The 9698-nt window shown below is 33.4% G+C and overlaps 1 long non-coding RNA gene and 1 pseudogene across 1 annotated transcript; both read right to left on the bottom strand.

Moving 5' to 3' along the window:
- Positions 1–3534: 3534 nt before the first annotated feature.
- Positions 3535–4143, bottom strand: LOC122595151. The gene is made up of 3 exons (XR_006323201.1): positions 4085–4143; positions 3902–3993; positions 3535–3597 (listed from the first exon to the last, which is right to left on the bottom strand). It is a non-coding gene; the product is annotated as an uncharacterized LOC122595151 (long non-coding RNA).
- A 726-nt stretch (positions 4144–4869) lies between these two features.
- Positions 4870–7802, bottom strand: LOC122596580 (annotated as a pseudogene).
- Positions 7803–9698: the final 1896 nt, after the last annotated feature.

Raw genomic sequence — 9698 nt, forward strand, 5'->3', positions numbered from 1 at the left:
AATAAATTGTGGTTAAAATAAATCGATGATCGAAGCTAAATTATAATAAACAATAATGATAAATATTATATATGTTTAGTTAAAGTTTTGGATTTACCTTAAATATTTAGAACTACGTCAAAATCAGAACTTGTAAGCATAGTGGATGATGATAGATAGCCTTGTGATTTCGGTTTGTAAACTAAATTTTTTGAAATCTTCATGTTAATAACTTGTTATAAACTTACAATTAATATAAGTAATAGGAATAGAAGAATTGAGAAAGAAAAAAAGACAATTTATTAATGAGAAAACAATCAATCAAATAAGATTATAATGTCTTTTATATTAATAAGTCAACAGAAGACACATGTCGATCTAAGATTACGCCACGTGTTATTTCAAAAACATGTCAATCCTAGGTAGATAGATATTTGGTTTTATATATATTGATAACTAGGTGAAACCCGTGCGTTGCACCGGTCTAGTTAACTATCTACATGATTCATCGTATATGACTAAATGGCATGCAACAAAAATATTGTTATAAATGAAAAGTGAATAGTTATATATAATAAAATAGATGTTCATATGAATTGAACAATATAAAAGATTCAGACTTGAAAATCTCTACAAAATGAATATACTTGTAATAGATTGGCCAGAGCCGACCCTTATTCGATTTACATTCAATGTTCTAAATGAACAAAAGCTATTAAACAGAAGATTCATCTTGTTTTTATTACAGAGCCAATCCTAGATGCCATAACAAAATCCAATATAAGGCCCCAACTTGAAGTAAACACAACACGAACCTAAGATCTGCAAGATGTATAAACAAAGTTGTCAACTTAGGGATGAGGGAGCAAATAATGGGCTACCCAACCATTCACAATCCAAGTATGTTTTCAATATAAAAGCATGTTAGTGTTTTTTTAATCATGTTTGATAGATTTGAAGTTCATGCAATTGTGTTTGATCAAAAAGGGCATCTAAGGCAATTAGATTCTCAAGAAACCAAACTGTAAAATCTCATCCAAAAATATGAGTCAATAAAAAAATAATACCTTATATATACTTGAATATATAATTTTGATGTCGCATTATATAAACATGAATCCATAAGCAACCATGTGATAACACCAAAAGGACTTCACTTTCAGCATTACTTTTATCTAGAAATCAACTTACAATAACAAAATATAGAAACAAACTTTCCGGTACATTTATAAAATGACTCGTATCACAACGAAGACATTTGATCGGTGATCCAAACCTAACCATCTTGTCCCCCTCTAAAGTAAAAAATAATCCTGGATAAAAATAATTTTAGGACAGCCAAGTTTATTCGCTCCAAGTTCACCTGTTTTACTTACCCAACCTAACACAACCTAATGGGTGGTGGCCTTTCTTCGCAGTGAAGTACTTACAGTGAAGACTTTGTCTCATTTGGAGCAATAGAAGATGTTTGCAAAATTAGATCTTGCCTTAAAACAACTTTGGAACTCATGGGTGCCAAGAAGTACATATTTGTGCTTGGCAGATAGCTCTTGACAGATTACGTACCCGGCCAAACGTTACTTCTTGTGCTATGGAGGTGATTCTATTTTGTATCCTATATGTGAGCTAGAGAATAAGTTGATGATCAATGTGTCATTGATGGCTCATCTTGTTCTTAATTATAAATGCATTGTTCCTAGTAAGCTGGGGAAAAAAAAACCAAGCTCATGAAGTTGTGATTCATCATCTAAAAATAACTACTGCAATGAATAATAACCACTTTTCATATTTAAATAACCTAGTCACATAATAAAATCATTTATATTTTTGCATCCCATGTATAAGCAACCCAACACAACTCTTACCATTCCTCTTGGGTCAAATTGACGACAAAGTATATGATATTTACTTTCTGATCGCATATGTGTATCTCGATAATTTTAGTTAACACTCAACTAATGCTCAAATTGATCTTTTATCTCTTACCATTCCTTCTATAAGTTAATCCAACAACTCTTACCATCCTGACAAATAATCAAATTATACCATATGTAATGACTTACAGATCAATACCATTTATTGTATTGTACACTAAAATCTATCCATACTTTTAATTTTACTTCTAAAATCAGATCATATTGTGTTGTACAGATCAATACCATTTATTTAAAAAGTTGCCTCTGTACGTAATATTTGGTAACTGAATTTGCTCATGCCATTAGACAATATCTAATAATGGACGTTATTCCTTTTATACACTACTTTAGGCCAAAAAAGTGTAGGATGGCATATAGAAGAAACAGATACAGCAAGAATATATCTTTACGGAACCGCATCCAGCTGTAATGTAGGTAGCATGCTCGGGCATTAGATATGTCACGGCTGCAAGTTCCTGAAAGATAGTGAATACTCCAGGACTCGGAAATTGCAAATTGGATATGAAAAAAATTATGGAACGCTATTTATCTAAATAACTTGTTGGGAAACTGTTCATACCAAGTTGATATTAAAGGCCCTCTTGAAAGCCACAATGGTTTGACTTGGGAGTGTAATCCAGGCAGTTATTAGCCATGGTTGCAAAGACGGGAGTATAATCCGGGCAGTTGGCAGCAAATAGAGTGCATAATTTAGCGTCGGGCAGCCACAGAAAACTGCTACAAATCCTAATTCATATACACCAAAGAAGATTGGTTAGTCAAACGGGTCGTCTAATATAACAGTAATTTCTACAAGTAGCCGGCTGCAAGATCCATTAGCTTGTAGACGGTTATCACATGTTATAATATCACGTATAGTACTAAAACCTTGTAACCTGTCATTTGAATCAATGTCATATCGATTTAATTTTTAAGAGTTGAGTTACCTCATGTGTTTATCAAATAGTATGTATTGGAAATTTCACGTGCTTATGAAAAACCTTTATTTTTGATATTCCAACAAATATAACCTCAACGACTAAGATCACTTGTTTCTTGTTAAGGGGTGTTAACTAACTGAACCATCTAAAAAGAGTGCTAAAGACAATTGAACCTTTTAGTAGCTCTTCTACTATAAAACTACCACCCACTCATATACTATGATTTGGTGCCAAAATAGGGTCAAAATGCAATTATAGAAAAAGGCACCGTATTTCGGTGTTAATAAACATTCCAACCCAACTGGTCAGACCCGTTACCCAAATTGACAGTCGTTCCAACCCAACTGGCCAGACCCGTTACCCAAATTGACAGCCGTTCCAACCCAACTATAAATGACCTAAGTCAACTTAACCCATTTAGACCTGTTACGCAACCCAAACCGATATTCAATTATAATCCTAATATGACCCATCTTCTTTTCCATTACCTTGAGAATAATATTTATTACTTTTTGTCAATTCTCGCATATGTAACATACCAGCCATCCTAATCAAGCAATTGTAAAGATGGTCCATGAATTGTTTAAAACACTATTGAAGATAAGTAAAATAATGAGTTATACAAAAGTTAACATCTTATTTGTTTAGAAAACAATAATCTAAACAACCGTATAAATAATCAAGAGACGAAATGAATACCTTATCCTTTCCCATATAAAGAACTATGTTCCGTGATGGAATCCGCTTAATATAGATATCTCCTGAAACAATTTTAAAGAATAAAGCATATAGGTTACTAATTCGAAACTTCGAATCTGTTGGATAAAAAACAGAAAAACCACATACATCGATCATGCAAAAACTCTTTATATATATAAATCACACAAAAACTGATTTAATCAAATAAATCACATAAATGTACATGCTTTGATGGCGTATGTGCTCACTGACTTTAATCAAGACCATATGCGCACAATAAACTTTGGTATTCGTATATATCTCTGATTTATATATCGAAAACATTAAAAAAACTGATTAAACAGGTTAGGGATCGAAAATTGTTACCTGGGATGATACCCGATTTCGCTGCGCGTGTTAGCCAGAAAAAAAAAGTTAATGTTCAAATGGATTAAACCTTTTTACGGCTGAAAATAACGCTGCATCATATAACCTTATCTCTGATTTATATATCGAAAACATTCAAAAAAAAAAGATTGATTAAACAGTCAAAGGATCGAAAATTGTTACCTGAAATGATATCTGATTTCGAACGTGTTAGCCGGAATAAAAAAAACTGTTGTGTTGATATAATATACATATAGTCATTTTAAAAAACCCCTAAATCTTAGGGATTTAGGGATCAGAGGTTATCTGATAGAAATTAGGAAGAAATATAAGGAGTAAAGATTTGAAGGAAACAAATTAAAAATAGGAATAGAGTTGATGGGTTGGGATCTGCATTTTTTTTTAAAAAAAAAAAAGTCTAAGTAAGTGAGCGTTTATTATTAGTGGGTTTGATAATTATAAACAAAACCTCTCGAGGTTCAAATGGTAAACACGCTCGGCTTTTAAGAGTAACGCCGTGGGTTCGAAACCCAGGAGCCTTACTTTTTTTTATTAATAAAGGGTATATTTATAGCTTACATGCTTATGTGGACTCTACACATCAGCCGTAAAACGCTGATGTGGCTGCTAACGTGACGTTCGAATCGCTCTGGTAACGCCACATCAGAAAACGCTGACATGGCGGGCTCAGAGAGCGCCACCCGAGCGCTTTCTGATAGCCTTTTATATATAGATATAGATATAGAAGTTAAAAGATACTCGATCGGGTTGAACCTGATTGATTGGTTAGGACTCGTGTAATATAGATATGGAATAACGCAGAAGAAGTGGTTGTGTACATGTGAAGAATTGTTAAGTGTATACAAGAACTGGACAACCATATATATAAAATTCATAGACGACGTTTTCTGCGGCTCTCCAGTTTCAAAAAAAAAGGAAAAAAGAAAACAAAAACAGATGATCAAAAGTACCAAATTACTAGACAGAAGGTCAAAAGGTACGCCCACAAAAATAGGATTTGCATTGTATCAATATAAACCTCACTGAAGCCGCACATAATTACCCTGTAGATATATACTGACATAATTAAAAAGCTAATTAAAGCCGGTTTGAGCTAAGCTCATGAAATTCAACAACGGTTGATAATTGCTCCTCATGATTGGCATTACGAGAACTTATTTCACCCGCGCCTGCTGCGATGTGTGTAGCTTCTAGCTAGTATTCGGGCCATACCCGGCCTCTTGGCCCTGCAGCTGATAACCTGTTATAAGAATTGACTCTTGAACTTACTGGCAACCGAGCATTGAAGTCAGAGGAAAGCCTATGTAACGCAAAACGGATAAAGTCGAGATACAGAATGACTAAATAGGCGTCGACATCGTTATCATAGTCATTATCGACATATGCCAACTGCATAGCCAATATGTCTTGTTGCTCCAAAATTCCCCCCATCCTTGTCCACTCGAGCTCGCGTTCAGGGTCTACATCTGTTGGTCGAACATTCGGGTGTTCACACCTAGCATGCTTTCTTAGTTGTGCATAGCTTCCAGAATGTTTCCAATGAGCAACTTCTTACTTTGGAGTCCATACATCGGCGACCACTTTCCACCCGTTGATCTGCCCCCTGCAGAGATCGAGGGCAAACAAGCTGCTTACTAGTTTCTTCTCCTGCGTGAACTTGTGGTGAAGCGTCCGCATTCACGGATGACTTGCGAAACTGATCCAGGCAGTTTGAGTGACGATAACTCGTGTTACACATGAATGGACGGCATCCTTTCTCAAGAGAAGAGCAAAGCAGTAGCACAGCGTTGTGAGGGTGCTCCATACAAACTGGGCATCTAGTTTCTTCCCATTTCCCAACCGGCAGAGGAGTTCTGGGCCTGGTCTTTCTAACATCTTGGTCGTCACGTGATACCCTACTACACCTATCGAGAGATGAAGTAGAAGATCTTCTATCCTTAGGCATCTTCAATTCACTGCAAACAATGAGATCTTAATTAATTAAACATATAAGCTAGATACAATCATTTCCTATACAACCACACAATGTAATTAATTCCAAACAAGTCTATTGTTGTTTAATTTTCTTCTCTCAAGAATTACCAAAAAGGCATATATGTTATCCAAACCATATATATTAATCAAGTTTCTTAATTGTGAAATAGTTTTACCCTAAAGTAATACGAATTGCTATAGTAATATACCTATAGATCAAAACTTTAGTAAACCACCCCCCACAATATAACAACTCATATAAGTAACTCCTTCCTTGTAAATGTTACAAAACATATACTATATATAAAAAAAAAAACCACTACGTTTTGGGTTTTAAAAAACGAAGAGGTTAACTTTACAAACACCAAAACTTTGAACTGAATTCACCTATACCAAAATCATAATCACAATAAAAGTATTAAAAACAAATGAGCAAACAAAACACAATTCGTAACATACATACATACATAACGGTAACGAAAAGCCAAGGTAACTATTATCATATAGATATAATATAACTGATGAAAAAATAACAGGTAGATATCAAACCTTTTTTGGGTGGTGATTAACGAACTTGGAGAATTTTGGATGATCGATGATGATGTGTTTGAAAAAGAACGAACCGTATATATATATATGTAAACATACATTTGTTTGAAAAAAAACACAAACACACCGTATTTATAATGTGATGTGGTACCGCTATAGTTGCACCGACATACATGTATTTTGTGGGCTTGTGGCCTACTTGATTATATGATATACGTTACAAGTTTTTTGGGCTGCGCGTTATTATCACGAGCCCACAACTCATGAAACCCGAGAGTTTCTTTTTTTATTAACTCTCTTTTTAAAGAATATTTCCGTCAATAACTTTGCAATTATTCCTATAGGAAATTAAACTTTTTAAAAACTTCTTTTTAACAAAAAGTTATGGACGATACATTTCTTTCTAATTATATATATAACAATCCCAATTTGAATTGCTACAGTACCGGTTGAGTTGGTACTGTACCCGGTTCGGTTAATGTAGCCGTCTTAGTTAGAAAGTCACCCGGTTTAGTTGATCTAATACTTTACAAATTCTGATGCACAAAGTACAACTTCAAAAGATACACCCACTTCATATACACATAAAAGTTTCTTTCCTAACCACCGCCGGCAGCAACCGCCACACCAAGCAACGGCGGCGGAGCTGATACACGTCCCTAGAACTAGAACGGCAGCAACCACCGCACCAAACAACGGCGGCGGGGCAAAACAACTTCCGATAACAACCGCAGGCCAGTGGAGCTGAGATGTACGGCAACAACCACCGCACCAAACAACGGCGGCGGCAGATCTGATAAACATCCTAGATCTAAACTATAAAAATAAAAGGACAAAAAAGAAACTACTTGTGTTAACCTAAAGCAGATCTTCATCTGAGAACGGAACAAAACAACTTCCAATAACAACCGCAGGTAACAATATCCGGTAACAACCAGCGGTAACATACACCGAATACAAAGTGATTTACAACCGCCGGTAACAATTAACAATCACCGATGACTTCAGTATTGAAATTTGAGGCTGCGCAACCACGATCTCGCGGTATGGCGGCAGTAGCTACCTGCAATGGTGGTTGAACGCCGCCGACCTGTAACCCCGGAAACGGCTCACCGACGTTGGGTCAACCACCCGCTGCCGTCATTTCAGTTCTTATCACCGCTGAAATACTAGATGAATGAGTTGAAATATATGTTATTTATATTGTTGGAATATATGTTTTCATGAATCAAGGGGTGAGGTTAGAGAGAGAGATAAATACAAAGATAAAAAAGTGTCTTTGGTACAAACGAATTGGAAAAATGGTTTATCTTCCATATTCAGCTCCCTGTTTTGTAAAAACCACCGAATGGTTTTAAAAAAGTAATGACAAAGATATTAAATCCTCGAATGAATGCCAAGTTTTTAAGCCCACTATGCCACGTTTTACATATATTAACGGTTAACCTATATGATTTTATTATTTTCTGACATTGTTTTGACTTTATATTAATTATGTTTTTGTTAATACTTTCACCAATTATTGAATGAATACTAATGAATTTACTTGATAGACTAAGTGTTGAGAAATAAGTTTGTCTCAATCTTAGCTTTGTATGCATGAATACATGGAAATAAGAAAGAGCTACCACCGATGATGATATGGGCTAGCTTGATGGGCCAAAATGTTGTTTATGGGCTGAATCTAAATGTTGGACAAAAGGAATTAGATGTCTTCCTAACGGTCATATCTAATTCTATTGATCTATATATACACCCGCAGCACAAGAGGCAGTCTTCTTGACCAGAAAAATCATAAAACCATATTTAACAAAAATTGAAATATTCAAGATGTAGATCGTTAATTGTATTTTGTTCCCTTTATGGGATATCTTTCTTTCTTATGTATCTGAACTTACTATCTATAATAATCAATCTTTTAGTTTCTTGTTAAATCTCCTTTTATCTCCATTATTTAGTTGTTTGATTCAGAAATCATTTCACTAAGTTTTAATTAGAGCAACTCTAATTGTATTTTTGTGAGGCTTTTGTTTAGATTTATTAACATTACGAAATGTTTTTAAAAAAACGTTTTACTATTGGACTTAAAATCAAGCTATTATACACCCTCTCATACACTTTAAATTATAATTTAAAGAAAATTAAGAAATTTTAAAGTTTTTATTGTCAGAGTGAAGAAATTTTTTGTAAAAACTTTTAAAACAGACGTTTACCTTTACCATTGTAGATGCTTTTAGAAAGAAAAACCCGCAACAACGCGCGGGTGTATCTTACTAGTTATTAATATAATAAAATTAAAACTTATTAAAACTTTTATTCAAGAATTATAAATTGTTAAACGAAAAATGATATATATATTTTTAAATATCCTTGTAACTTAAATAGGAGAATTTCATGCTATCATTGAACAACTATCCAACCATAATACTCTAACCAGTTTAGGTTCCAAATACATCAACACCGCGTAGCTACTTAAGGCTACAACACAATATAATGTTTCGCTCTAGTTGGGCAAGGATGACTCTTTCTCAATTCTTTTTAAATGATAAAGACATATCTTTTCTTATCTTTTTAAAAAGATAAGGAGGTCTCTTTCACTTTTTTTTTTCCTTAATGATCAAACTATTAGTAGTTTTGAAATTTCACTCTATTTTAGGACTTTTTAACTTTTTTTTTTATATAAATTTATATATGTGTAAATTATACGTGAAAAATATTTACATTTTATATTTATTTTTTTTGCAAAGTATTTACATTATATATATACTAAAAACCTATGTAAATGTACAAGTACTTTATGCGTGAAATGTACAAGCTTTTAAAGCACATACTAATTTAACCAAATTTCCTTTTAACCCCTTAAATTTAAACCAAATTTCGTTTTACCCCTAAAAATATTTATTTTTTTAACTTTTACTCCACATCAAAGTTTTCGCTTTCATTTTCGTGACGCTAAACTTTTAAATTTTCATGTTTTCATGAAACAACTTCCACACAGTTACGATTTTATTTTTAAACATTTGGTTTTTGATTATTTTCATTTATCTTTTTATACATATAGCGTTTTCATTATACAATAACTTTTATTATCGTTATGTCTTACGTTCATGTTAGATTTAAAACATTAATATAGTTGTTGTTCATGTTTTTATACATCTTAATATTCTTTGTTCATGTTTTTATACATCTTAATATTCTTTACATTATTTTTATCGTATTACTACATGTTTAGTTATTTTTTTAATGAAAGTTT

This window comes from Erigeron canadensis, chromosome 4, assembly GCF_010389155.1.
Source record: "Erigeron canadensis isolate Cc75 chromosome 4, C_canadensis_v1, whole genome shotgun sequence".
NCBI lineage: Eukaryota > Viridiplantae > Streptophyta > Magnoliopsida > Asterales > Asteraceae > Erigeron > Erigeron canadensis.